This window comes from Episyrphus balteatus, chromosome 2 (genome assembly GCF_945859705.1).
Source record: "Episyrphus balteatus chromosome 2, idEpiBalt1.1, whole genome shotgun sequence".
Taxonomy (NCBI): Eukaryota; Metazoa; Arthropoda; class Insecta; order Diptera; family Syrphidae; genus Episyrphus; species Episyrphus balteatus.
Genome location: NC_079135.1, coordinates 1,043,413 through 1,070,805, shown reverse-complemented (window position 1 = coordinate 1,070,805; position 27,393 = coordinate 1,043,413). Strand labels below are relative to the sequence as shown.

The 27,393-nt window shown below is 27.5% G+C and overlaps 1 long non-coding RNA gene across 1 annotated transcript in view; it reads left to right on the top strand.

Moving 5' to 3' along the window:
• The first annotated feature begins 2,545 nt into the window (after positions 1–2,545).
• LOC129908461 (uncharacterized) overlaps positions 2,546–27,393 on the top strand; it is a 100,261-nt gene continuing 75,413 nt past the window's right edge. Inside the window, exon 1 of the long non-coding RNA XR_008771283.1 lies at positions 2,546–2,696. This is a non-coding gene — a long non-coding RNA (uncharacterized LOC129908461). The remainder of the gene's footprint in view (positions 2,697–27,393) is intronic.

The following is a 27,393-nucleotide window of genomic DNA, read 5'->3' as shown; positions in this document are numbered from 1 at the left end:
GTCTCACTGTTAGCACCTTTCCCCTACACATAGTTTAAAAAAAACAATACTTACTATTTTTTTTTTGGCAAGACTGTTAATTCCTTATCAAATACTGAATTTTATCTGATTCGAATACCTACTTAAAGTCTATGGTACAAGAAACTATTAAATACATCGAATATAATAATTGTAATTTTTAAGGATTTCCAGTTCAATCTTTATAAATATACTTGTTTAATAAGAATGCATATACAACTCCATATAATTATATTCTAATGACTGTGATTTCGCTAAACACTTATGAAAAGGCAACGAACGCATTTTCAATGCAATTGTAAATTGAAGTCAGCTTTGTATGACTATAAGGAAATTAATTTAACAACAACTACTGACAACCACATAATGTATCTAAATAATTTTTTCAAGATCAACAAAGTTAAGATTTCTAAGAAAATTAATGTAATACACCCATGCTTATTGGTAAAACCTTGCGTTACACTTGTTCTGAATCCGCAAAGGGTATTAGAATTTAGAATAGAAATTGACACACACATTATTTAAATTAGAATAGATTGGTCATAGCTCAAACGGATGGGAAATTTCTTAGAAATTCTAAGTGACATTTTAATGCCAAGAAAAACAAAATAGTGTAGGTTGATGGAAATATACATTTCAACAACTTTAACTGGAGCTAAATGTTAACTTTTCAGATGGAAAAAATGAATATCTAAAATTTAAATAAAACGCAACAATAAATTTATTGGCATTTATAAATGGACTTAAATTTAGTTATGACCATAGGCGGATTCAGGGGGGGGGGGCACGGGGGCACGTGCCCCCCCCCCAGAACTTAAAGTTCATACTTAAAGGAAATCAAACTATAAGAGTTTTAAAAATATATGAATAATAACAGAAAGAACTTGAGTGAACTTCTTGTCTATTTCTGGCTGAAAATGCGAATTTTGTTGATTGTTTCATCCCTTTCCCATGAAAAGCTCCACCTCACAAATAAGTAAACGATTTTGCGATTTAAAAAAAAGTGAATTTTCAAAGTGATTTTGGTGAAAAATTTTGATATGGACATCGAATGACATTGAATGATATAAAAAAAATAATTGTATATGCAACTCTATTTTTTCATACAGAGGGGTTAAAAAATTTGCACTTTTTTCGTTGTTTTTTTTTCAACATTAGTGTTTTTAAAATAGCGGAACACGTCACAAAATTGCATAAACTATACAATATAGAACTGCTATTATGTAGAACAAACTTGCATTTCAGAAGTTTGCCCAAGTTTGCACCCCGAAAATAAAGACCCCTTGAAAAAAAACTCCTCAAAAGCGACCCTTACTTATAGATTTTTACAAATATTATTTTATTGAGAAAATTTCTCCAGGGATACCTCTAAAAATATGTAAAAATAATAGTGTTCCAAATTTCAAAAGAATCGGTGCAGTAGTTTTGAAGTTATGAGGAGCACCGGCGTTGAAAACATTAGTTGTGGGGATAACGATTTAAAGTTTTGAACTCTGGACTAAAAGACTAAAACGTTCCTAAGGGTAGTATTAAAATACTTATAACTTGGTCAATTTGGCTCCAAGAGACCTACGATTTGAACACAATATTCTTGAGGTATAAAACAATTTAACCCCTTGTAGCCCCATGTGACATTTCTGTAACAAACCGAAAAAGATTGCATAAAAGCTCTACAAACTATTTTTTTTTCTTTTGAAGCTTCTAATATTATAATCTTTAAGTATTGCTTTATCGAAATAGTACTTCAAATTTCTAATAAATAGCACCAATAGTTTTTAATTGACAGTTAATGTTGAAAGTTGGGCTTTTTTTGAAAATAAGCAAATTTGTATAAAAACTACGAAATTCAGAAAAAAAAATAGTTTTTGTTAGTAAACCCCACGGGGTTTTATTTTTGGATTTTAGGAAAGTGCCTAAAAATTAATATTAGATAGTTTTTTGCTTGAATTTTTGAATTTTTATATAAAAATAAATTATTTAAACTTTTTTTTTACTCCCAAAATATCGAAATAACTAAGTAAATAATGACTTTATTGAATTTTTAAAAAATACGTGTTTTATTAAAGATAAAGGCCAATCGATTGACTTATTAATTTTTAAATTTACGACCTTGGGTTACAAAAGGTTAATGCAAATAAAAAAAAAAAAACTGGGTTTCCCGGCAAAAAAGTAGGATTCAGTTTTTTTTTGTTATTCTTAGGAACTTTAATATTTATTAGAATGAAGTCTTTAGTATTTGACTAAAAACTACTAGGTCATTAACTAATGGTATAATTATGTCCATAATATTGCAAAATTTTATACAAAATCAATTAAAAAACGTAAACATTTTTTTTTTTCAAAATTTCATCTTTAAAACTTAATTTCTCAAAATCTATTTGGTGAAACAACTTAAGTCAAAAAATTAAACAAAGAATAGATTACTAACTTTAATATAGCACAGAATTGTACGTGCATTTTCTGATTTTTTATATTTTTTTTCTTCCGGCTAATCCAGGAGTAAGAGGGTTATCACTTAAGTGGCTTTTACTGTAACAAGAAAATGAAAATTTTTCCTTCCGAATAACTTTTTGGTCATTTGGTACCTATTTGATGTGGGAAATGTGCCTAAATATTTTTGGCCAGGTTTTAGACCACTGTGGGTCGTTAAAATTTTCTGCTTGTTAGTCAGTCGTATGGTACTTCACTTTATTTCTAACTGTTATTGCTGTTTTTTTGCCAATCCGTCCCTTGTGCCCCCCCCAGAAAAAAATCCTGGATCCGCCCCTGGTTATGACAAAAAGGCTTGATTTATTTTGTGTTTGTTACAAAAGCTTAGATATTATTATTCGTTGAAAAACCCAAGTACAGGTTAATTCGAAGCGGAACAAACTATTTGTTTTTATTATACCAGGATCATGATTCGGGTCTTCCAGTGTAAATTCAAAAACACATTTCCGAGCAGCTGTAGCGCCGCTATTTTGTATTTTTTAAATAAGGTATATCAAAGGTTTTTTTTTCAAAAACATTTCGGATCTCATTTTTATGTGACGAAAACAATTAAAATAAAAAAATTATGAACTCGCATCTCGTCTATTACTAACATTGATCCTTAAACAAAAGAGTTGACGAGCGAACTTTTCTTCGAATTTTAAGTAAAGAAAGTAAGTTACATATATCTGACTTTGCAATAAAAAGAAGAATGGTATGCAAAGACTTAAGCTCAATTATGTATATATCCTGAGAAGGTCTTCAAGGAGAAAATAACAAAAATGTCTCTATTTTAGATTTAATTAGATCATCTACGTTGGTATCAATATATGTAGTTTCTTTGTCAATCAAACTAATTTATGTATTTCTATTTCTCTTAGAATTGAAAACCAAATGAAATGATAAATTTCATTTATAAATAATTTTTTTTTCTTAAAGTTAATTTAAACCCCATTAATTGTTGATGGCGAACTTCCGTCAATGATGATAAACTTCCATCGCAATTAAAAATTTTATCTTAAACTTGTTGCTCTCCCTGCTTTGGATTGTATGTTTCTTGGATGGTCAATGAGCCGAGAAGTTGGCCTACGTGCGGATAAAATATCTTCGCCCTCAACCTCGCCATACCAACCAACCAGCATCATAAAACAACCAACCATGCAAACACACACTCATTTAGCTTTAGCTTTATGTTAGCAATTTTCAACCAACCATACAACAACGGCAAAGAGGCTTTTGTTTTCAATTTAGCTTTTTGCTATAAAGTGGTAATGATTTTCAGAATAATTGTGCTCGTTTTGCTTTCTTCGATTTCAATCCAAAAGATAATAAATCAATCACAATCTATTGTAAGAGGCAGCGGCAACGATATGGCGGCGGTGTTGAATGAAGTGTCTTGGCTTTGTGTTAATACTGAAATGGAAAAACACACAAAAAGCATGACCCTTATGTTAAAAAGCTATTCGTACGGAAATCCTGTACGTTGAACTAGTAACCATTTATGTAAGTCTATGATGACTATTTCGCAACTAATTAAAATGTTCTCATGATATAGTAGTAGGAAATACATGAAATGATATATTCCTTAAATAGTTATTCTTGAGTAATATTTCAATTTTGATTTGACATGTTGCATGAAAGAAAAAAAAATTATTAATGGTAATAACCTTGCTTAGATATAAAAATTTAAGAATAAAGAAGAATTGAAGTTGTACCTACTTATCGCTAAATTTTTATCAAAAAAAAGATAAAATTAAATTTCCATATTTTAGAGAGTAGCTTATAACACCAAACACGTGTTTAATGTATTATACAGATTAATAACATATTATTATTAGATTTATATTTCTATTGAAATTAGGAAATATATTTATTACTTAAATTTCAAGATAATTTTTTATTTAAATATTCTCTATGTCACAATAATGCAAGAAACGTTTTTTTTTTTTCTAAAGTAACCGCCGCATATAGTATGACAAAAACGGATGTTAATATTATATACAAAGTATAGTAGTTAATAATTCAAACGATATTCGATAACTGAAATCATTAATTTCAATGAACACTCATTTCAATGCAATATTGTTATGTCTGAGTCTAATGTCGGTATATTATATGCTAATGTCAGGGATGGCGGGCGATAAGCAGACAGATCAGATGTGATGCATGTACCATTGTTAGTAATAATAGAAACAAAAAAAGTCATTAAATAGCAAATATTTTGAATATCAGAGTATTGATCAGATCGTGATATTCTGAAAAAGTATCTTTCACTCACGATTTATGAAATGTAGTTACTACTATACTACTCGTAGTACGATAGAAGGTATATGTTAAGCGTGCGCGCAATAACCCTAGACAAATTGTGGCATTATACTTTATAGATATCCTTGAACTACGAAATGATTATATAATATACTAGCTTAGAACAGTGTGATTGTGTAACACTTTGTAGTAGATGTATGTTTTTGAATAATTACAACATAGTTAGCATTGTTTAAACTATTGTGTTGCAAAAAGAAACTCATTATAATTTAACATTGTTTCTATTATTATCTTTTAATTTCAATAAAACAACTTTTTATAAACAAAAAGTTATAAAACCTGATATAGACATAAATTCTTTAGTTGTTCTTTTTTTTCATACTAATCAACCCATTGGAACCATAGCTTGGATTCAAATAGATTTTTTGTTTATTGAAATAATTAGTTTTATGCAATATCTTGTCTATCGAATAAAATAATATTAATTTAAGACTTTCACCACGTTTTGGGTGTGACTAATATTTACTAATATATAAATACATTAAATATAATTAAAAGCTCTTAAGGTTTTTAAATTCTTTTTGGGAACTTCTTGTCTTTGTTTTGTAATTTCAACGTCTTAAAAAAGACGTTTATTTTGATCGAAATTTATACCTATAATTAATAGCTCACGTAAAAGTAAAATTTATTTAGCACAAAATGGTCACACAAGAAGGAATAGTGAAACAATATATGTACTTTAAGATAAGTTAAAAAATACAGTTAATTAATCATTCGTCTTTCTTCTAGCAATAATTAATGTTACAAATGTTCAAAAGCACGTACACAACATAGAAAATTATAGTTCTCAAATCTGTTATAACTAGGTATCGTAGGTCAAAAGTTAAAAAGTCTTAATCGTGTATTTTTATAAACAAGAAATATCTTAAACAGTTGGGTTGAACAAAACAAAACAAAAAAAAGTGATCATCAATTAACGGTTACAAGTGTTGATGGAATTTGTTAAACAACAACATTAACATTATTTAAATGTTATGTTAAAACGTGGAGTTAATTGTTGTTTTGTTAGTAAGTAAATAAGTACACTTAATTAATAGTTCAAAAGGCGTTTCAAATAGTAAGGTTAATAACCCAAAACAAATATAATAACAACATTTGAAATTACTTAACAGAAAATCACCTATTTTGTAGACGTTATTATTCATTTCAAGTTTGTTTATAATATAAATTAAATAATTAATGAAACAATTAAGAATTTTTTAAAAATAATATTCTTTAGTTGCACGTAATTTGAAATTAAGGCCGTACATTCGAATTTTATAAGAATTTTGTTTACAACTTTACATTTTGTTTACTAAAACTAAATATTTTTCATCTTTAAGCCTAGTCGCTGCTGAATCGAAACGAAATTTTCCATACAAAATTTCGTTAACGAAATCTTAAACGAAATTAAATTTGTTTTGTTTTTGCTTTAAAACTTATTTGCTGATGTTTTTTCTTTAATTTTTTGATTTGTACTTTTATTATTTTTCCTTTGCTATAATACCCAATGGTATTTTTTCGTTAACATGTTCGCTGTTGACTTTGTCAATTCCAGTGTCAATTATTTTAGTGTCAATTATTTAGAAAGAATTGATTTAAACACTGAGTTCTTTGAATATAATTTAAAAGTTAGAGTTCATTTGAACGGTTTAGACGAGTTGATGTCAACGACGAATTTTTTCGAGCAAACTTCATTTAAAAGTTGGGTTCATTTGAACGTTGATGGGTTCAGTTGAATTTCGAATAAGGACATTTTTATTTGTAGAATCATTTTCATTTTTTTATTTTTATTATTTCAAAAAGCCGTGAGATGAAATCTCATTTATGGCTTGAAAATAAATATTTTACAAAATCAGTTCTGAAGCTAAAGTACGTAATTATTTTATAAAAACAATAATAAGAAAATCCTCATTAATAAAAAAGAGTTGTTTCAAATTCGCTTGCACTCTATGCGCTGAACATCTTATAAAAGTTTCAAACAATTAGAAAATACACGACCTTGAGAACTGTTTTTATAATGTTATTCTTAAGCAGAACAAAACAAAACAGTAAACAAATTTTTCGAAAATTATGATATCTTATTATTTGGAATTAATTTTCAATTTAAATGATAACATTTTCTGATAAAACATAAAAAAACATTAAATTAACACATTTTTGCTGTTAAAAAAAAAATAAATAAAATTTCCAAATGCAATGCGGAAACATTTATACATTCTTTCCGTTATTACATCAAAATAAAATAAAAACAAAATAAAAAAAAAAAAAAAAAAACTCCCCTAAAATAAATTTAAAACTTTGCACCACATCCCATATACCCAATATAACAAATCCAAATGCAATACGTATGCAATATGCACAACATTCTATTTCTGTAACAAAAGTTTTAAGGAAGCGTTAAGATACAATAATGTCGATTAATATCACTTAAACCAGACAATTCCCAAGCGACACACCCGACACACGCCACCACATTTTGTAACTTGTTTTTATTTTTTTTTTTTTCAAGTTTCCACCTTCCAACAATTCCAAAATGTTGACTCAGCCTTAGATACAATAAAGCAATAAAGAAAGGGTCAACATTTACTAAGCTTTAATCTACAAAAAAAATATTTATATTTCTAGAATTTGTAATAAAAAAAAATATGCATTTTTTGTATTAATTAATCAAATGGCATATAAAAAACTTAATGTGCAGTCATTTACCAAAAGCTTATACAAACAAAAAAAAAATTGCAATAAAGTTCAAGAGAGGTTATAGTAAGTACATATACGACACGGTCAAATTCAATTGTCGTTGACCGGCATATAAAAACTCTGAAACGGTGAAAGGAATAATTCGAGTTAAAATTGGTAAAGCGGAAGCTTGCTTTAAGTCTTAATTGCCTGCGAGATATTTGTGGGTGTTTGAAGTTTGTCGAAAATAATTTTTTTACAAAATATATTGCTCAACTCCTTTTGAACAAGTTCAAGGTTTCTTTTGCTTGCTCTTTGACATGACTATAATAATTATTTATAATTTATCTACAATAGTTTTAATAAACCATTTATATAATTGATTAGGAAGTGGTCTTTATTGGTTAACAGTCGAACCCACTTATTTACGTTCAAGCAATTTGCATCTTAAAATTGTCAATTCGTTCTTATTTACATTTTGGCGATATTTGATCAATCCAGAAAGTCTGCATACATTTTTCAATAAATCTTAAAAAAGTGGGAATCAAGACTACAAACTAATAGCCTGTGTTCTCTAGAGCCCAAATGAGATAATTTCGCAAAATATTTCATTTCGAATGTCAAATCGAATAGAAAAAAAAATTAAATTTGAACTGACCTAATTTGTGAAATTATCTCATTTGGGCTGTAGTGAAAACAAGCTTTAAGAGTGTATTCTTTCTGAAATCAAAAGCGAGTACAGGTCTGTTGCTTATGAATAGAACAGAAAAAAAATTAATTTTAGAAACAACTACCTTATTTGGGTTCTACTGTATTTTGTTCAAAGACAACTATTTTTATTCCATGCTTCCAATAAAATAAAAACCAAAAATCTTTATGATTGACAGAAAAAAAAACTATAATTACAATATTCATGCATGCTAATTTAAATACTATTCCATTTTGATATCCGATAACGGTTTTTTTTATAAAATTCAAAAATGTTTGGTATGTGGAAACCAAAAAAAAAAGAAAAAAACAGATTATTATTATTTGACGATAAGCTACTGGTTAAATACATAAATTTGGTAATAAACTTTGGATTGTATAGTTTATTACCGGTCTCCATTATGTATCCGATTGTTTTATTTCGGGTTGTAGCTAAGGCTTTAAAATTTTGGAAGTCGCACAGTATACAGTTTCAATTTGCCAGAAACATAAAAACACACCCAAAAAACACAAAAAACGATTTGCAATACTTGTGTCAATATTGCATCATGCTTTTTCAGGATGAAGGTCAAGTTTATTTGAAGATTTTATATATATATTTTTTTAACACCAAACTTGTACATACTTTCTCCTTGAGAAAAATTTTATGACTTTTGTAATAATAATTTTAGTATACGTAAGTACTTCAATCTGGAGGATTAAAATATGAAATTTGGATTCGAAAAATTGGTTTTGATGCTGTACACGTTTTAAGGTTATTGCCTTGGTGTGAATTAATTTATTTGTCTCCAAAAATTGTATGTTTCTTTTAATTTTTGGACACAAAGTTGTAACTCGTGGAAAACATTAAAAAAAATTTAATTGGAGCATGTGTGGTTTTTCTTATAAAAGTTTATTTTAACAGCACCGTTGTTATTATTTTCCAGATATAGCCATTTAAAAATTATACGAAAATGTATTTTTTATTATTTTTAAAAAGTTTATGATGTAATAATTTTTTTAAAAAAACTTTGAGAAAATAACTCCCGTCAAGTATCTTCTGTTGATTACAATATTTATTCACACGCGCTATAGAATGATAATGAAAATGGAGCATTGCCTTTCAATTTCGGATTAAAGCTTTGTTGATTTATGAAATGATTTTAATGTACTTCAAAGTTATTAAGTCGTAAAAAATCAATAAAATAAATCTGTTTGGTGACTACCTCGTTAGTACCTTTTTCAAAATTTTGTCACTTTTAATTTGTTAAACAAAAATCTTTTATTAAAAGTAATTAAATTTTTTTTTTATTGTTAAGGTTTCTACTGCTGGTTTTTCAGTGAGAGATTATCATGTTCTCAAATAAAATCCCCACATATGTAACTTCAGTAGAATATTTTTCGAGACAATCTTTTAGCCCAGACGGGATCATGATACTATCTCTAATCACAAAAATCTCGAATGCAACAAAATAAACAACAATAAATTATAGTGTTATAAAATTTCGGATGAAAAAAAAAAAAAACACGAAAAACGAAATTTCGTAAAAATTCTCGGTTTTGATTCGTTTTTTGATTCTAATTCGAAAGTTTTGCTTTTTGCTATCGAGTTTTTCGCTTGCAAGATTTATGCAAATGAAAAATACTTTTGACAGATGATGCATATTCTCAAAGCATGTAAAGAAAAAATATCTTAAAAAAAAATAAAATCTATACAAAGGCCTAAAATCACTAAATTGATAAATGTAATCATAGAAATAGATTTAAAAAAAATCGTTGGCTTAAATATTTTCCAGGCTAAGTTACTAGCTACATCATGCTTCGAATTTTATTTTTAGTATCACTGAAACACATTTTTCAATCAAACATTTACTTTTCAACTTATTTTTGATGAATAACCAAAGTAACATACAGATCAGCATATACCCAATGCATATTATTTTGTAAAAAAAAAATTGATTGTCTGTAAGCGTTTTTCTCGACTCATTGAATTGGTTTTTATTTTTTAACTTTGAATAAAAAAGGGTTTTTGGAGTACTAATAGATAATTATGTTTTTATTTTAGAAAAAATTTAAAAATAGGTCATATGCTTCAGAGTTAATAATAATCAAATTTATGCTACCATAATCATCAAGCAAGAAAGCCCTCATGTCGAAATATGTCATATTTATCTCGTTATTACTTTTGGGCAAACTTTTTCGAGTTTAATGACCTACGTTCATTTATTATCTTTTTTTGATAAATCAGAAAAACTCCATGAGTACAATTTCGCAAATTATATATAATTATTTATTTTATTAAAAAAATGAAGCACAATTTAACATTTTAATAATTAAATGTAGTTACTGTCAAAATGTTCTCACGATAAGAATTTTAATTCCTTTTCGATAAAATAAAATAAATGAACTTTGATTGTAACAAATTTATTATATAATTCCAAAAGAATTATTATACACAAACAATCAATTAGTATTAAGTAACAGTTACAAATTAATTTTGTGTTTATTTTTTGCCTCGATAATTTTAGATTTCAAATTCTCACCGGGTTGACCTCCATTGAGAATAAAAGTTAAATTAATTTGCCTTTTTTTTGAGGCACTTGTTGCAGTTTGCCGCCAGTTATTTCCGGATTGTTGTGTTTCACTTATTGGAAATAACTGGTATATATTTTTTTTGTCTTATTTAATTTTGCGGTAACACCTGCCAATATTATAAATTTTGTAAATTGCATTTAACAAAAAAGTTATTTTTAAAGCAACGGTTTTTTGTCTTCTTTTTTTGTGACTCATCATCGATCTCGTTAGCTTATTAGCCTTTTGGAAATATATTTTATATCAATTTGAAAGAAGTTCAAAGAAATTAATAAAGAAGAGTTCATTGGCCATCCACAAATTAAAATTTAAATAAAGTAAGGGCAACAAGAACACCATTTTATTCTGAATCAATGCTATTAATTAAATAAAAATAAAACATTTTCGAACAAAGATCAGTAAAGTAATATTACCATCTAAGGAAAGTTGTTTCAAATCTGATATTTATTGAAGACGCTACTGCAGTTTTCTGAATCCTGAATTAGATAAAAACATTAAATTTCGTTGTCAAATAAATTAAAGTATTGAGTTCTGACTCGAGAAATAAATAATCATTATTACAACGTTGGTATCGAACAAAATTATTATGTTGGAACATTTTTTTAAGTTTTATCTATTGTATTATTTTTTTTGGAAGATTATTACTTTTCAACAAATATTACTTTTTTACACTTTATTTCGACAAAACCGATTGCATTTTGATATAATTGAGAAATATGAGATGTTGCATAAAGGTTATGAGAAAAAAGATCGTCGACGCATTCCAAAAATTGATTTGTAATACCTATGTCAATATTGCATCATTCATTTTAAGATGAAGATCAAGTTTATTCTTCTTCTTCTTCTTCAAATCAAAAAATCAATCAACAAAAAGAAAAAATATTAACTTTCTCCTTTTGCTTGGAATGTCAAGGGTTTTTTTTTAACAAAAAATAAAAAAACTCTTATCCTATCGCTATAACAAGTTGTTAGTTCCATTAATTTGAACATCGTTATAACAATAGAATATTTATGTTAATCTAAATACGTGAATTATTAATATAGTTAAGATGTGTTCCAGCCAGTTAACTTAGCAATACTTTTAATCATGAAATCATGTCCATTGTTAGCGTGTTATCTCTAAATGTCTTGTAAATAATTTCATTGCAGCTAGAAGTTCCTTTTTAACTTAAGAAACCGTAAAATCTTAAAATGCGAAGAAAAGTTCGCTGTTCAACTCTTTTGTTTTTTAACAATGTAAGTACGAACGAGGTCCTAGTAAATAAATTTGTAGTATTAATTTTTTTTTTACATAAAAATAAGATCCAAAACATGTTTGAAAAATACCGTTGACAGACCTTATTGAAAAAAAAAGAGTGGCGATAGTTGATAGTCGAATGGAAGTCCCGAATCATGATTCTTGTATAATTAAAAAAAAAAGTTACATTAGCTCTTTGAGTTTGAGTTGTTCAAATGTATAATATTTCCATAATCCTACACTAGTTTTTTTTTCTTGGTATTAAAATGTAGCTTAGAATTTCTATGAAATTTCCTATCCGTTTGAGCTATGACCATATGACCAATCTTTTCTAATTAAAATAATGTGTATGTCAATTTCTATAATATATTTAAATACGCTTTGCGGATTCAGAATAAATGTAAAGTAAAGTTATACCATAAAAATAGATGCATTAAAATACTAATCATAGAAGAAGAACAAAACAAAAACAAAATTTATTTTTGTTTTGTGGATTGTTTGAAATAAATTCAATTTTAATTCAGTTTTAATAAAATAAAAATTGTTAATTCCCGTTAATGGTTAGAAAAATAAATGGTTAGAAACTTTAAAGAGCAGAAAACATTTAAAAAATTCATATTAGTTTCTTTTTTTGTCACAGTAGTAGCAAATTGTTGTAAAAGCTAAACGGTCACTGGTGTATGCGTAACATTTTTTTTTGTTGAGCAAATTTTTGACCTTGAAATGCTTCATCTGGAAAACGGCCACTGACAATCATATAATAATATAATAAATGTCAAAAATCCCTCTTAATTTTAGACTATATACTTTGAACAATATTGTGTATATTTAAATGTTTAATAGTACAAAAGTTTAATTTGTGGGTCCTTAGAGCCTCAGTAATATGTGAAAGAAATACCGGATATAATTGTAAAAACGAGCGCTTAGTAATAATAATACAAACCTGCTTAAAAAAAACACAAACAATGCGTTGTCATCTCATTTAAAAGCCACACTTGACTTGATAATAATTGACCGATAAAAGTACCTCGTAAGTTTCCATCATTGATTACGGTATATTTTTTTTTTGAGATTCATTCAGAATTATAATTACAAATTTCAAAGACTAAATTATTACTAATACACTTATTGATATTGTCTGTCTAAATGTATATCAGTTATTTCCTCGAAAAAAAAACAAACTATAACTTCTACTTGCGAACTCTATCTAACCATGCAATTATCGCACGCAATTTATCTAAAATCGTTTATATTTTTGAGTCATTTTGTTAACTACACAACTTCTAGTTAACAATTTTTTTTCTTCTTTATTTTTGTGTTTTAATAATACTTTTGCTTAAACACTTAAGCTTATTGTGATGAATTGGTGAGGCGTAACGACCCTAAGCCATTTTTAATTTCCGAAGTCGATTGTTTTATTGGAAAGCAATTCCCTCTCGTTCCAGCAGATGGAAGGACGGGCACGTGCGGATACAAAATAAATTTTTGTAAGGGGTTGTTTTTCATGAATACAAACATATTTATTTGTGGTTTCAATAAATAAAAACAAAAATAAGAAGAATTTACAGTGTATCGGAGTTAATTCTGAGTTTTGTTTTTCCTGAATTATATAGTTTGTTAAGGGGACACCACTTGATTCACTTTTAAGATTTTTTTTCTAAAAAAATTACTGCAGTGAATGTTTAAATGTGAAAGGCATCTTCTCAATAAAATTTCTGCTAACTTTCAAGAATAAAATAAATCTCTCCACTGAGCAGTGATAGCAAGTGATTTGTAAAAATAATGTTTTGTAAGGTATTTTCAGTGTCTTAGCGGTCATCATTACTCATGAGCCCCTTACTGGTTACGGACATGCAACAAACATAAGACATTCTGATGTATGGTGTCACCCTGTTAATTTTTTTTTCTTAGAACAAAATCCTATAAAAACAATAAATGTATATCTACAATATTTATAATGACCTTACCTAAAACAAATCGGCAAGCGGCAAACCACTTTCAAAATGCAAACTTGCCTCAATTATCAAGACCAGCGAATGTGTATACTCACCTGCTACGGCTATATGGCAAATCAATGGACACCACCGCGACCGTCCATAGAAGCAAACAAAAGAAGTTAAAAGTGACGCTTGTTACTTTACAACTCTGTACTGTACCGTAAAACTGGATTTGCTGGCTTTGATTGTAAAAGCCCCAAACGGCAGTATTGGCTTTTTGTATGTGCTTCACTTCAATCAACATGGTGGCGCACAAGGTGATTCCCTGATGACTCGCCATCATCGTCGTTTATTTTTATTTTTACATGCGTCTTTATTTTTTTGATTCATTTTCGGCTCCCACTGATCTGATTCTTAGGTTAATTTTGACTTTTACCGGGGGACTTTCCGAAATGACCAATTCACTTTCAAGAATCAAAACTCCATCACCGTGATTCCCCAATTTTATACTTACCATCGTTACTGCACCTATACTTAATCATATACCGATTAACGCATGAAATTTAAATGCATTCAACAGATGCAGCACAGAAATTCTGATGCGAAACCCGTCTTCTTCGAGCCGGTTATATTTTTTATCAAGGGGTTTCCCAATAAAATCTCACATTTTCAGAACTGATATGGTGATGAGGTATTTTGAACCCCATGATGGGAGATTTATCGATTAAAATGTCATAAAATGTTCGCACTGCAACTGACAGATTTCAAAACAGTTCAAGTGGGTGAGTCAACGGATTAAATTATAATTCTTAAATTCGTGTTCATATCGACCAAATGTCGCAATCGTCTTTCGGCAGTAGCACCACCAGTTTGTACCCATAAAACAGGTGTCAAGCCATCATGGTCATTGAAGTCCACTCAACTTATAACGCTGCAAGAATTGGGTTTATGTACGAGTGTGTCGGTTGTTTGGTTGGCTGAATGCGGGGGAGGTTATTGGGGGATGGTGTTTTGGGAGCTAGTTTGGCGTATATGCACTATACTCTCGTTTGAATATTTGAGTGACTTTCAATACAAAACTGTGAATGTGTGAGTGGTTTTGAATAAACAAGAACACACACCTCTCTTAGTCCTTCTATTTGAATTTGAAGTGGATGGACATCATAAATGTCAACGGCAGATATTTTGAGATTTTTAGTTCTTTGACTTTTGTAATTTTTTTTTTTTTGGGAATTGATGATTCCACTTCACAGTGAGCCTGAACAAGTTTAAGGTTGACCTAAAATGACGACAAAAACTAAAGATGAGGCTTTGTTCCTGAAGGCCTCAGCAATAATAATCCGTTCTTACCAAAATCGGATTAGCTTCCTTTTTCGAGATACCCCCCTAAACGTGTTTTTTTCGAAAATAATTCATAATCAACGCTAGGCTCGAGTACGATAACTTAGGCGCCGAGAATTGAAAACGGTTTTTAGTAGAGGTGTTTAATACAATCATTTTTTGTTATGGGAGGGAGGGTCTATGTCCCCCCCTTTAGGCGGGAGGGGCAATTTTCTAAAAAATCATACAAAAAATTATTAAAAAACAATGGCAACACTTACAGTTATCAATGATACCTTTTTCAAAAGCTAGAATTGTACACTTAATTATAGTTTTTAAATCAAATTATTTTAATTAGTTGTTTCCGAAATAATCGATTTCAAAGTCAACAATTGTGAAAAAAAAAGTTTAAAAAAAAACATTGAAAACTATTTTTGTCAAGACTTTGGATTTCATTACGGGATTAATTGATAATGTAAAGTACCTCAATAAATTCCTTATCAAATACTGAAAACCATATGTTTCTATGCCTTCTAGTTTTTGAGAAAATTGAAAAATAGGAAAACTACTTTTCTTATCAGGCTCACTAATGAGCGTTCTGGTACCACACTAGTACCAAGAAATTTTATTTTTAAGATCCAATTTTTAATGGAAATAAAACCCATTCGTGGAACCGAGGTAGATTAAGCACAGTACTTTTTAATTTTTGATTTTTGATAGTGGCAAAGCAAAATAGCCAAGAAAATAAAAATCTTATAAAGAAAGTAGTTTTCCTATTTTTCAATTTTCTCAAAAACTAGAAGGCATAGAAACATATGGTTTTCAGTATTTGATAAGGAATTTATTGAGGTACTTTACATTATCAATTAATCCCGTAATGAAATCCAAAGTCTTGACAAAAATAGTTTTCAATGTTTTTTTTTAAACTTTTTTTTCACAATTGTTGACTTTGAAATCGATTATTTCGAAAACAACAAATTAAAATAATTTGATTTAAAAACTATAATTAAGTGTACAATTCTAGCTTTTGAAAAAGGTATCATTGATAACTGTAAGTGTTGCCATTGTTTTTTAATAATTTTTTGTATGATTTTTTAGAAAATTGCCCCTCCCGCCTAAAGGGGGGGACATAGACCCTCCCTCCCATAACAAAAAATGATTGTATTAAACACCTCTACTAAAAACCGTTTTCAATTCTCGGCGCCTAAGTTATCGTACTCGAGCCTAGCGTTGATTATGAATTATTTTCGAAAAAAACACGTTTACGGGGGGTATCTCGAAAAAGGAAGCTAATCCGATTTTGATAAGAACGGATTATTATTGCTGAGGCCTTCAGGAACAAAGCCTCATCTTTAGTTTTTGTCGTCATTTTAGGTCAACCTTAAACTTGTTCAGGCTCACTGTGACTTGTTGGGCAAGGGTCTCATTTTAATCGTGGAAAGGTTTTTAAATTTTGTTTGGGTAATCTGCAATAATCGATAAAATATTATTTTATTTCTTTTTCTTCTGTCACCTCTCACAAGATGAGATTTGCATAATTGAAAAATCATCCAACACCAGCTGTGGTGTTGGACCGTGATGTGAGGATTTTTTCGTATAATTATCAAATCGAAAAAAAAAACGTGAATTTACTTTTCGGGGGCTTGTCGCGTGTTGGAGAATTAAAACAAAAATCTTCAAGGAAATGAGTTTTGAGAGGTAAGCGGTTAATATTGAGAGCGTACACAGTTTGATTGTCAAGGAAATATTTGTTTTATTTTTTAATTTAATTTTGATAAATTTATTTAAAATTTTACGGGAAAAATGTTTTATTCATCAAATTAATGGTAGTTAAAAAGAAGATAATAACTGTTAAGTCTTTCAAGCTAGAATAAGTGTTTGTCATAAGTAAGCTGTTAAGCAGGAGCGACCCTTAAGAGTTAACGGAGTTGAACAAAAAAATCACGAATATTAAAAATAGTCTGAAAATTGTTACATCATCAGCATAAATAATACAGATCGAATGCTTTAAAACGGAACGTAAATCATTCTTATGATTAAAATAAACAAGACAGGGCCTAAATGGCTGCTCTGCGGTATACCGGAAATAGCATATAAGAATATGACTTGTTCAGTAAATAAAAACAATATAAGTGTATCAATTTGAAATCAATTCAATTCTTCAGAAACATGACTGATAATAATATCTTTGTGAAATACAAACTATAAGAACAATACTAGTTAAGTTTTTCTGTTAGACTTAACCAGGGGCGAAACCAAAGTCTTACAAATACTATATTAAACAGAGGGGGCGATTTGCGTTATGTGTAGCTGAATCTATAATTTTAGTATTGTTGTAATTTATGCTTCCAGAGGTAATATAGATAAGCTAATCTGTCCAAACTGTCACTTTGTATGATAAATCAAAGCTTCAAGAATCGATAATTTAAATTCTTTTAAAAAAAAACATACTTTTAATTATTGTAAACCACATTTCATGACATTTATTTGAATTATTCAATAATAATAAATCAACTACAATGTCTTCCGCAAATGAAGAGATTAAAGAAAGGCAGTAATTAAAAATTCTTTAAGAAAACCCAAATGCAAATATGTCATAAGGAAGTAATTGCCATGCAACAAAAATTCCAGAATCTTAAAAAATGTCACTTTTAACTCTTTCTTCGTTTCAACACTTCAATTATACAAAGAAAAAAAAAAAAATAATTGACCTAATTCAATTAAATAATTGTAATAATTATAAATAACAAGCTTGTTTTTCTTATTAAGATATACTTTGAGAATTTCCAAAATGATGTAATTTTTGAATGATATTGTGAAAAAATGTTATGAAATTGCAATTAAAATTGCAACCACATGTGTCCATTACCTTTTGTGGTGAAATTGTATTAAAATTAGAGTACAACGACTTGACTTCTAAGATTTTCCAAATGATTATTTAATATATTAATTTTCTATCACGGCTATTTAACGTGATGTTTTCTTGAACTCTGTAATAGAGTCTTTAATCTTGTTGTCATCTCATATGAAATAATTTAGTGTCAGTTCGAATTTATAAATATTTAAAATGATAGGGAAGTAGAGACTAAGTGAGGCATTTTTATTTAATATAAAAACTATACAAAACTGGTTTGGAAAAGAATAATAAAAATAAAATCTGGTCAAAATCAGAACAATTTTTTAAGATTAATGGAGTCGACAGTTGAAACACGGAAATACGGAAATAAATGCCATTAACAATTTAAAATCATGTTCATATTTTTTGTTAGAATATCGTTTGTTTTTGCTCAAATCGCAGTTGAAATACTTCCCAAAGAACATACATTTTTCTCTATCAGATTATTTTTTTATTAGCGTTTCTTATCATTGTCTTCGGTAATCCCGATCCAAACTCTGTATCAACTTTGGCACTACACCCTTATTTACTATTTTCTATTTTTAAAAATTTTTTCTACTTATGCATTTTTGACAGTGATTTATTCGATACTTTTGTCCGAAAACTAAGTAAACAACTCTTTAACGAGGTCTAAGACAGCCTTAAAAGGGCACTTGACGCATAGACAGCGAAAGTAAACAAATCAAAAAAAAAACTTCAAATTCATTGTAATTATGTAGAAATCGGATACAAGAAGTTTTATTCTGAAATAGAATTGTTTTGAAAGGTTGCAATTCATTGCAATTAATACATAAGTTACAGGTAAACATCAACATCGCGTTTTTTTTCGACTTAAATGCATTTTATTTGTATTGGATTAAGATTAATAGAATTTTTTCGGAAAGGCGATTAGAGTTCTCCAATAATTTTCGTGGGCAAAAATAAAATAGAATCGTCAAAAAAGTAGCTGGTCGACAATTAAAATAGATCTAGAACCAAGCCATCCTTTTTGGAAGGAATTTTGTGTACTGATTAGGAATACGAATTCAAAATTAATTTTAATTTTTTTCTTCTAAAATGCTACTTAATAAAAGTAATCAAATTGCACACTTTTTTCAGCTCAAATGCTAATTTTTTTTTTTTTGAAAAACGAATTGTATGTTTTTCTTTGAATATAAAAGTCTTAAAAGTCTAAGAGCAATTCCGTGCAACCCAGTCATTCATTTTATTTTTAAAAGAAAATCGTTGTAAATATGCAATTTAAATACTTTTGAAGTTTCTAATGGGGTATATTTATACTTCTAATAACCTATTTAGGACCTGATTGAAGCTGAAATTTAAGAGGAGAAATTAACACGGGTTCTTGGACACTTATATGCTATGCATTGCATATATTAATATCTTTTAAATGAGAGGTTTTATCATGTCTCATTTCTGACTTCGGGTCAATATTCATTATATCAAAATCAAATATTATGGTTAAGATTGGCATAGAAAAAAATTTTTCCCACTGTTATTGGAAAAGATTAAAATTTAAGAAAAAAAGTTTTATCCTTTATATAATTTTTTGAAAAGACACCAAAAGCCCTTAAATTAATCGATCGTATCGGTTCAAATCAAAAAGCTTTTTTCTGTTTTTCTTATTTGTATCTCTTATCTTTAAAATTTGTTGCAATTTTGTCACTGTTTTTCTCCTATCCCAATCTTCCATTTCAATGAATTACATTTCTAAAAACGCCTTTATTACATTTTGTATAGTGCGGCACTGCATTTGAAATCACAAAACATCTGTCTTAATCTGTTTGTTTGCAGACACATTGTCTGCAAATATGAGTTTTTTTCTAATTATCAGAAAAAGCTGCGTTAAACAATTATAAGGAGAAAAACAAAATACTAAAAGAACCTAGTCTGACGGTGAACCAGTTTCTATTATACAACGAAATGTAAAAAATAAAAAAAAATAAAATAAACTATTCCCTCTCTTCAATATAAACATGCACTGTTCAATTATAAAATAAATAATCATAAATCAATTGAAAGATTATACTTTATTATTCTTAATCATAAACACGACCTTTCAAACAGGTCATGCTGCATGCATGCATGTGGTATTTTAAATGCGCTCACTTGTTCTAATTGAGTAAAATAGCTATAAAGCTAACGACTACTTGAAAACTGTCACTTTCACCTCGTTAGTCTCTGTAATCCACTTGATTTCATTTACAAAATCTGGATCTTTTAATGGTACTCATTTTCCACAAGTTCCATTGCATTTTGTAATGTGGTGAAATATAAATTTTTTGTGAAATACAAAAAAATATTGGGACACAAACAAAAAACCAACCAATGAGAAATCAGAGAGAATTTCATGAAAAAGAAAAACAAAAGACAGGAATAAAGAGACAATTTATTTAAGCATAACCTTAACTTTGTTTTCTTTTTTTAGAATTACAAATATTTTTATAGTTTCTTATAAAATTTTGTTTTTCCTTCAGACAGTTGGTAACAATTTTAAATATTTACAATTCAATGAATGTCAGATATAGTAAAGGGATAACCCATTAAAAAAAAAATAAAAGCAAGCTTTGGACCTTTTGATTGACAGATAGAGACGGATGCTATTAAAAAACCAAATCAAGACTATTAACAAGTCTAATTGAACAGTTTTTTTTTTCCTTATAATAAATAATTCACAGACATTATTGAAAGGTTTGGGTTCATTGCAAATTTATAAATACAAAAAAAAAAAACTTCTCGCGCATGTTGAAGAAACAATTGAAGTGTTATATACCTAATCGCACATTTTAAATCTAAGTTTTATCTCAAGGCCTCTTCATATTAATCCGCACATTATAAATATTAGATTCTTATATTTATGTAAAGAAAAAAATAAATATAATAAGTAAATTGGCCCTGACTTTTAGGACCACGTGGTCTTTTGTTTAATGTTCGCGGATATTTAAATTGAATGTTTAAAAGACAAAAGATTACTGTACAGTTGAGTTTGCATAGAGGTCAGATAAAATTGAGATAGTTAACATAACACGTCCGCCGGAAGTAAGTATTTCATTTTTTTTTCATTAAAAAAAATGACTAGATTACTACTCTTTACCATAAAGTACTTGACGTTTGTTATGACTTATTTGGACAAATAAAGGCAATTAAAAATATATGTTAATTGCGTGAGTTTATTTTAAATGGACATAATCTGTCATTCTCATTCTCATTATTTTAATTAATTATTATTTATGTATTATAGCGAAATGATTTTAGAGGAATTCGAGTTTACTGTTACTTACAGAAATTAACAACATACACGTTTCAGTTTAATAAGATCATTTTTAATTGAGAAAAATGTTCTTAAATCGTATTGGGAAACTCTTTGTAGAGGGATGCAAGAGTCAAGGTTTTTAAATTAAGTGTGAATTCAATTAATGTAACGTGTATACTTTTACTAAAATTAAAATTCCAAATCATACAAGTCCATATACAACTTGATTTTTAATAAAAAAAAAAAAACAACAACAAAACATGCAATTTAACATGACGTTTTTAATATTTTTTGCTTTGACAAAATTTATAAATTCTTTCAACGAAAAAATAAAAACAAGTTTGTTTGATATTTTGTTTGATGTTGTTGTTGTTAAAGAAGGGTTCCCCGCGCCAATTTAATTAGTCATACATTTGACGTTGATCAAAGTTCATTGGTGGCTTGCCTTGTCATAGTTCTAATTTCCCATTAGTTTTTAGATGTGAATGTGTATCTTAATTTTTAAAACGCGTTTTTTAATCTGTTCAATGGCAAAAATGATTAAAAAAAAATTCCATTTAATGATAAAAAATAATTGCGACTTAATCAAATTCACAGTATACTAGAGTTTTTAAGATCAATTACTGTCAAATAATTTGTATTTTTATTTTTTGATTGATTTTGAAACTAAAGGTTATACATTTTTTTTTTCAGAACACTTCTTTTTCAGTGAAGATTCAAAGGCATTTACTACTATGTATACACATTTCAGGGAATACGAAGTAAATCTGGAAAAGAAACTCTTTCTTTTACGGGATTTTTCTCAAAATCATAGCCCTAAAAAGCACCCTATATCCATATCCTTTGACAATAGCACAGTATCTCTAATTAAAAAAAAATCCACTTATATTTCAAAATTTGTGTTACATCCTTACAAATAAAATAAGTTATAAGTACTGCAGAGAGCTCTGCCTTCCTACTTATGTAAAAGATTTTGAGAATTGATTTTTTTTTTATCTTAGAGAATATCCTTTTTTCGAACTCTTCGCGAGTTCATGTCTTTTTTCCCTGTTTAAAAACATTTTTATTGAAATTTTGCCATTAGAAATTTAGTTCAGCACATTGTGAGATTAAAGGTCACAATTTAAAGTTTTATATAAATGAAAAATCCTATAAAATATTTCAATACAATTTGAACTCCTACAAAACGAAAGAGCTGAGCAGCGAACTTTCTTTTGCGCAACTGAATATTTTTTTAAGTCAACAAGGTTCAGAGTCGAATCTAATAAATCACACTTCAGATTGGATGGTAAAATACATAATTTGAATGTTAAATTTTCTAGTAGAGTTATGAACATGAATGAAACTTGAGTCAATTTCCATCATCACATCAATTTCCATAATACAGAAAATAGTCATATTGAAGCGTTAAACATTTTCCACTTAAATTTGTCACTTTAAATAAATGCTTTATTTTTTTTAATTTACATAATCTGTGATTGATACGTAGGTATTTTAGTTTAATTGGTGACAGTTTATTTAATTTTTGTGTGGTTTTTTGGAAATTTCCAACAGCGAACTAGAAATTTTTCCAAGTAAAGTGACATCAAAGAATATCATGTCAATATAATGTTAATTACAAGTTTGGGGTTCTTTACTTAGAATTGCAAACTGTTTTTTCTTAGAATTGCAAAATGTGGAATATTTTTTTACTTTTTAATTTTTGATTTGGTTGAATTTTCGTTGTGGGATTCCCGCAAACCACATCAAGGTGTTTGTCGATCTACTTAAATCATAAAATATAAATTATGTAGATCTCTTGGTCAGATGAAAGACCATGAGAGATAAGACATGTGTAATGTATATGCATAACCAAGTGACGTAGTTTAGCGACAAAAAAAATAAAATAAACAGAAATTTTGCGAATATTTAAGTGATTTACTTTTTCTTTTGTTATGATAATAAGATGTGAATCATTCAATTTTTTACTTAATGGAAACATGTCGAGAGGTTAACAGGTTTTCGATTTTACTACACTTTTTCTGGAGTTGAGATTATTTAAAATTATTTATGAATTTGTTTTAGAGACAAGGTTTTTATTGATAGGAATATTTTAGCTACTTAAGAATTCTAATTTTTTTTTTTTACAAAAGACTACTATAATTCTATTTGTTTGAACAACGTTTTGCGGTTTTAACTTGATTGTTTGTAAACAAATTAAATATTGATTCATAGATTGAAATTACAACTTTTTGTTTGTAAACACATTATTAAATTTTAACAATTGGAGAGCAAATAAAATGCAAATGAGAAATTCCAAAAGAACAAAACTAATGGGATTTTCCAAATATTTTTTTTTTCAATTGTCATGCCGACATAGAAAGATAATACACATTTCTAAGAAAACTATAATGCCATCTTAATCAGATTTAAGTGCAGATAATTAAATGAATAATAGGCATTTATCGGATATTTAGCAAATTCGTGCCTAGAGAAAGGAATTACATTTTTTTTTTTCTTAGAGCTGCGTTGTTTAGAAAGCAAGGTACTTTTTTTTTCTGTTTACATAAAGTATCCTTTGTGTTTACTTATTTATTTTTTTAATGCTAAATCTTCTATAAAATAAAAAAAAAAAAACAATAACAATAATATTGCATAATATTTTTAATTTTCTTGTTATAATATATATAATTTTTTATCTTCGTTCTAGATTAATAATAATTGCAACCGGATATTCGTCTTTGAAGGCTCTCATGATGTTTCTATTTATCAGCCACTTTATCAACATCACCATATTATAATAAAATATATAATTAAAACTTATTTTATTTTTTTAATTTGTAAGATAATGATGTATACAAATTTTTTATAAGTCGAAGTAAAATTATTTTAATTTGATAAATTTTAGTGAAAATATACCTTCATGTTAGTACTCGATTAAGAATAACATAATGAATATCAGTTGCTTCAATTTTGTACATAAAAGAATTATTTTTGTGAATTTCTATATTAAAATTTAAATGTGTATTGAGTGGTGATTGTTTCATTCTTTGAAGTCTAATATTATCTTAGTACATTCAATTGAGTCCTTACAGAAAAACTTAAAAAAAAATAAAACGTATGTGAGGTGATCGTCATAAGTATAATTTCTTTTGTGGTGTTTTATATAAAAAGGACTAGAAAGATTAATTTATATCTACTAATAAAAACTATCGTTTTTACAAATCTACAACAACTTTCGACGACGAATCACAAAATGTGTTTTCTATGAGTTTTATAAGTTTTCTATACAGAATTGAAAAAAACTCAAGGTGAAAATAACGTTTTTTTTTTCAAATATTCTCACCTACCTTTTATTGATACAATTAACTTGGCTCAAAATCAGTCACATACATTTTTTTAGTTAGCTAAATTTAAAACGTTTAATGTGTATTTGAACTTTAATGAAGCAAAACATCTTCAAAAGTGGATGAAGAAAAAAGTCTTCAAAAACAAAGAATTCTTTATGAAGCAAAACGTCTTCAAAAATGGATGAAGCAAAAATCAAACAAAAAGAATTTTGTTTATGAAGCAAAGAGTTTTCATAAATGTATCAATCAAAAAGTCTTCAAAAACAAAGAATTATTTATGAAGGAACAAGTCTTCATAAATGGATGAATCAAAAATAATGAATTTTTTTATGAAGGAAAAATCTTCATAAATGAATGAAGCAAAAAGTTTTCAAAAATAATGATTTTTTTATAAAGGAAAAAATCTTCATAAATGAATGAAGCAAAAAATCTTAAAAAATAATGAATTTTTTATGAAGGAAAAAATCTTCATAAATGAATGAAGCAAAAAATTTAAAAAAATAATACATTTTTTAAGGGCCAATTTTTCAATAGTCAGTTAAACAGTCAGTTAGTACTTATTCCTAAGGATAGAGAAAAAATCAATTTTTCAACAAGCAGATATAGCTTATTCCTAAGAATAAAACTATCTGCTTCTTTCGGAGACGAATAAAAATTATTCTAAGGAATAATCTCAACAAAAATATTGTGTCAGTTGTCAAAGCTGTTTTGAAAGAATTTAAAACAAAATACAGTGGAACACAAGAAAACAAAAACAATCATGAATAAAAATGACGTTTAATTTTAAATATTTTTGAATTTGACAATTTTTTTTGTTATTCTGTAGAATAAATTATTCTTGATTGAAAAATTCAATGTTTTTATCTGACTGTTTATGAGCCTAATAACTTTATTCGTCTAACAGTTAACTGACTGTTTATTAGAAGATTGAAAAATTGGCTCTAAGAAGGAAAAATATTCATAGATGAATGAAGCAAAAAGTTTTCAAAAATAATTATTTTTTTATGAAGGAAAAAATCTTCATAAATGAATGAAGCAAAAAGTTTTCAAAAACAAAGAACTTTTTATGAAGCAAAAGTCTTCATAAATGGATGAAGCAAAAAGTCTTCAAAAACAAAGAATTTTTTATGAAGTAAAAGTCGTCATAAATGTATGAAGCAAAAAGTCTTCAAAAATAATGAATTTTTTATGAAAGCCTTCAAAAACAAAGAATTTTTTATGAAGCAAAAAGTTTTCAAAAACAAAGAGTTTTATATGAAGCAAAAAGTCTTCAAAAACAAAGAATTTTTTATGAAGCAAAAAGTCTTCAAAAATGGATAAAGCAAAAAGCTTTCAAAAATAGAGAATTTTGTTTATGAAGCAAAAAGTCTTCATAAATGGATGAAGCAAAGAGTTTTCACAAATGTATAAATCAAAAAGTCTTCAAAAACAAATATTTTTTTATGAAGCAAAAAGTTTTCATAAATGGATGAAGAAAAAGTCTTCAAAAATAATGAATTTTTTATGAAGCAGAAAGCCTTCAAAAACAAAGAATTTTTTATAAAGCCAAAAGTCTTCAAAAACAAAGAGTTTTATATGAAGCAAAAAGTCTTCAAAAACAAAGAATTTTTTATGAAAAGTCTTCATAAATGGATGAATCAAAAAGTCCTCAAAAATAATGATTTTTTTATAAAGGAAAAAATCTTCATAAATGAATGAAGCAAAAAGTCTACAAAAACAAAGAATTTTTTATGAAGCAAAAAGTTTTCAAAAATAATGATTTTTTTATAAAGCAGAAAGCCTTCAAAAACAAAGAATTTTTTATGAAGCAAAAAGTCTTCAAAATCAAAGAATTTTATTTGAATTTGTCAAAATAATTTTCAAAAAATTACCAAGTTATTGTTGTGTTAAAGTCTTTTGTTTTTATTCAATTTCATAATTTAAAATTCTGTTAATTTCCAATTTTTTTTCTTTTAAACTACAAAAAAAACTTTTCATAAAATAAATCTATTTTTTTCTTCTCGGTATAAAGTATTTCATACAAATTCAGATCATGTCAAAGCCCGGTTTTTTTCCTTTAAATTTTTCTAAGAATTTCCAAAAATCCCAAAAATATATTCAACCGCAATAAAGTAGAGAAACATTTCATACCTAGAAAGTACATACATTCAATTCACTTAAAATCAAATAAACAAAAATATAAATCCATTTCTTCACAATGTCTTTGTGATATCTTAAATCAATTAAATAAATGATAAACAACATAATTCCTGCTATAAATCATTTTTTAATATAATAGAATATAATAACAACAAAGCAGGTTCTCCATAATTTCAACAATATACCTTAAAACCAACGCAAACATTTATGTTTAAGTCATAAATACTTTTAAATAACACCCATATTTATGTAAAAGAATCTATTTGCAAGAAATTGCATTACAATTTTTTTTATTATTTTTTCAAACTAGAATATCTAATATCCTTAAAGCAAAAAATTGTCAGACATCTGTTGAATTTGCATAATAATTAAATTTAAATAAACACCGGGTATATTAATTTAGCAAATATTTATTTTAATACAATCTGTCAGCAAGAGCAACAGCGACAATTTTAATCGAGTTATTTGCATTAATTTTTTTTTTATTTACTCTCTAAGTTTTATGCCATTGATCTAATTAGAATGCTTATTTATTT